Genomic DNA, 4,482 nt, shown 5'->3' on the forward strand with positions numbered 1-4,482 from the left:
CCCCTCATCGCACACTGGGACAGTGAACGACAGCGAAAAAGAGGGGAGGAGAAAGAGGAAGAGAGGGAGGCGGCGGGGGCCACGGCGGTGCATTCGGCTCCTAAATGAATGAAGGCTCTCGCTGGTCGTTGCCTGTGTTGTGTTTGGCTTGGCAGGATCTGTCCACACAGTGCCGTGGCACAGACAGCCAAAATCAGCTGACTGCTGCAGAGTGCTCATTTTGATGCTCGAATGTTTATTAGTTCAGTGGTTAAGTCGGAGTTAATAATTTGAAAAACAGAAACTGAGCAAAAAAAAAAAAAAGTGCAATATTTGAACGTGTCTGATTAGATTTGACATTTTTAAAATGAAAATAAATAAATACATTACAGCTGAAATTATTAATTATTTGTTGATTGACAGAAAACTAATTAGCAACTATCAATTAATCCTGTAAGTCATATTTTAAAGGTGTTTTATTTGAAGTGTGGTTTTAAGAACGAAAAAGCAACTCCATGTAGTTTTAGATCTCCTCTCTCAGGCTTCTCTCTGGAGCTCTAGAAGCAACAGGTCCATGAGCCAATCAGAGGTAAGGAGGCTCTGAGCCTCTCTTTTGATAGGCTGACTGTTTATTTAGTGACTGAATAAAAATATAGCAGATTTCAGGTAAAACACTCAAATCCTGCCAGGCTTGGATGGTGGGTCCAGCTGGGCAGGGCTTGGGTCATAGCTGAGAGCTGTGACTGCTTTGTTGTGACATCACAAAGTTAAAGAAGTCCTGACGGCTCGTTTTAAGGCTCATACTTTCACAGTATTAAAGTGGAACCTAAACCTGCTTTATAACCAAAAAGACATGGACATCTCTCTTTATACAATATGGGACCTTTTTAAGAGAAAATATCTTACATTTCTGGGCTCAAGCTTCTTAAAAGTGAATACTTTCTTTCTTTTCTTTGTCTTATGTGATAGTGAATTGAATATCTTTGCATTCTGAATTGTTTGTTGGACCAAATAAGACATTTGAAGGAATAATCTTGTATTCTACAAACCAAAACATATATCGGAAACTAATCCTCCCATTACAGTAATCAATAGTCTCAATAATCCGTAGGTGCTGCCCTTAAAACACATGACATGTAAGAAATACGTTTCCAGTATTGAATATTAAACATGAGAAATTCATGATCGAGGGCTTGATAGTGTCTTAAAGCAGTGATGGAGCAGTTGTCAGTCAAGAGCAGGTTCATCTGGAAAGCAAAGCTCGGAGATTAACGGCGATAACCTGAAACTAATAGATAAACAGAAGACCGAGAAATGCAAATAAATCGATGACAGAGAGGAGATGCCGATTTAAAGATACAAAACACCAGAGATCTTCGTAGATAAGAGGAAAAAGCAACTGTGGAGTGGAAAGAAGATGACTGAGCTAAATGTAGAGAAAGGGAAATAGGCTGGCAGATGCGAGCAACCTTGGCTGCGGCACAGTGCAAAGCTCTTTTGCAGGAGAGAAATCCAGCGGGTCCTGAGCAGGTGGTACGAGTGCCAAGAACTGAGCTGCCTGACAGATGACAGAGAGAAAATGAGGAAGGCAGCGAGGTGAGGTGAGGAGAAAGAGAGAGAAAAGACAGCAGGGTTTCTCAAATTCTTTTAGGTTACAGAGCCACGAATAGACGCCAGCTTGATTAGATTTCTCTCCAAAGAATTCAGCATAATTATTCTTATTATTTGGCCCCTCAGTGATCAGTCATGAAATCATCATGTCACCTCAGAGTTTTTTTTTGCAGGAAAGGGTTCAACCAAAGTGCCACCAGTTCATAACATAACAGTCGTTTTCGGTCCCCCCCCCCCCGGAGGAATCTAGTCATATCCGTACACCCTCCTATCGTCTCCTCCCCGTGCTTGTGTCCCTCTAAGCAACAGTGAAGGTGGGGTCTGGTTTTGAGGGAGATAAGTTCACGGTCTGATCCCCGCGTGAGGGTTCCCTGGCCGGGTCACAGGGTCGTGCGGGGGTCAGCGTGGATGTGCTGATCTGGGAGCGATTACCCTAATACGATTAGCCGCGATATGACACGCTAGCAGAGCCAGGTGTTAGCCGGCGAGCCATAACTCTCGGATAAAGTGGATCGAGGACTGGTGCATTTTTAAGGACGCGAGTGGAAAGTAGAGTTTAGGGGTTACAGAGTCTGTGTTTTCAGCCTGGAGTCTGGGATTTGTCCCGTGCCAGACGTACAGTAGAGTAGGCCAGGGGCACAAGGACCCTTGCTCAGATTACAAAGATGACACTAAAGGTTTATCTGATTTATTACAAGAGGGGTTTTACCCTTTTGACAGGTTTAGAAAAGTCTCCAGAAATTGTACAACATTCAGAGCAACTTCTTAGCAAGAGGTGACTGTAGCTGCTTATCAACCATTTTTGAGTTGTGATCCATTAGTGTGCAGTGTTACGTACTCACAACCTTTCATCACAAGTTGCACATGTGTCACACGAGTCATGGGCAGGTCAAACTGATGAAGAAAGAGAACTAAAACCTTTTGCAGACGTTTTCATTTCAAGTTTTTTTTAAGCCGAGAATCAAGAGGAATTATCTTCATATAGGATGTTTACTTACGTCAGAATTTAGATCCAGTATCAACGCTGCAGGAAGCGGTCTGCTCTTTCTGCAGTGAGGTAGAAAGTAAAGGTCTGGCGGTCAAGGCAGATGTGCATGAAGCAACCTCCAAGCTTCAAGAGTTTGCAGACCTACAGTTTATGTTTCACTATCTGACTTTTTTCTAAAAGTTTTAGATGCCTAACCTTGACCTAACTTTAATCATACCATAGCTGCCATGTGCAGATTTTGTAGAAATAGAGACCTTGAGAAAATATTGGCACTGTACATTGCAACATCGTTATAACTTGTTATCCGGTTACTGACGTTCTTTTCTGGCATTCAGGTTTTTCTTTTGATCGTGCTTGAAAAAGTGAAACTATCACTTATAGAAAGACAAGATTAAAGCATAAAATAAAACATAATGTTGTGTACTACCTCTAAATACCTCTTAGTTTTTCGTCTTTTTTGTTTTTGATGCAGCAGTACTGCAGATATAGATATGCAGTACTCATACTGCAGATTGTGAGAATGGTGTCAAACAGGATAACAGAAGCCGAACTGCACTGTCTATCTGTGGTGCTATACCACCCACGTTAAAAGTTATTTCATTTAATGGTTTTTAAAAATTTTTTTTTAAAGGGTCACTTAAATGTCATACATATTCCCGCTATTGGAAGTAGGTGCAGCTGACATCTCACTTCTGAGTCATTACACGCCCCTAATTTTTTCTTTATGTGGGAGCAAGACGAGCAGTGAAGTTTATGTTGAGTAACGAAACCTAAGATTTACCCAAAAGCAAAACTGAGAGGAATAATCAGAGAGAGGGAGAGAGAGAAAGAGAGAGAGAGAGAGCAGATGAGGACTGATTGTTTGACCTTTGACCTGGGCGTGGGTCCAGGCTGACCCAGACGGGCAAACAGACGCTGTTGGTTCTGGCCGTGGACACCGGCTGTGATATATGTTTTCCTGGAACCAGAGAGAAGGAAGTCGGGGCTTTTGAAATATAGCGGATATAATTTATTTTTAATATACGGGGAGTTTGAAGTGTCTGCACGAACTGCACTCAAAGACTTTTGGACTGAAATGCTTTGCAGTGGACACCGCACTTGTAAGGCTAAATTAAGTCAATACCAGCTGTTTCAAATCCTGTCTTTCTGTTAAACCCCTGATCATATATATATGGACACTATGTGTGTGTATGTGTGTGTGTGTGTGTGTGTGTGTGTGTGTGTGTGTGTGTAAAGGTAATGTCTGTCAGGTGGTGCAGATGTTATATCTGTCCTCTCCAGGCATCAGCACATAAAGAGTTGAGCTTTGTGCGATGAACACTCATGTTACCTCAACTTTAGCCTGTGGAGGAACCAGCCAGAGCGGGCGACATGACCCTGTTACCTGTGAAGGACTGTGGGAATGACCCAGAGGAGTTGTGGGTCAGCACCTGGTCACACCTGCCTCTGGAGTCACCACTGACTCTTAAGGTTTTTTAAATATCAACAAAATAAAATGCATATTAGTGTTAACACTAGTAAGGAAAGGCAAGAATATGACAAGTTCATCCAGCAACAGTCCCTATGATGCATCATGGGATTTAATTTGTACTATTTTTAGAAATAATTTTGCCTTTTTATAGTGCTTTCTCATGAGCCAACTATCCCATGGGTTAGATATATAATTTTTTCCCTTTTCTTTTTGTTCTTTACTTTTCTTTTTTCCAATATTGACCTTAAAATCCATGTTGATTGTTCAATTGTCGACACTGTAGCATGTTTATTTATCGTGGTCCTTCACAATGTGCACATTGTGAAAACAATACATGAAAGTGAAAACTTTACAGAACCACCAAACCGGACCTTTTCTTACTTCATCCATTCCAGTGTGCGCAGCAACAGCTCCACAAAGTCTTTCCTGTTGG

This window comes from Seriola lalandi, unplaced genomic scaffold (assembly GCF_002814215.2).
Source record: "Seriola lalandi dorsalis isolate HSWRI2012SDOR001 ecotype SW California unplaced genomic scaffold, Sedor1 jcf7180002054961, whole genome shotgun sequence".
Lineage (NCBI taxonomy): Eukaryota > Metazoa > Chordata > Actinopteri > Carangiformes > Carangidae > Seriola > Seriola lalandi.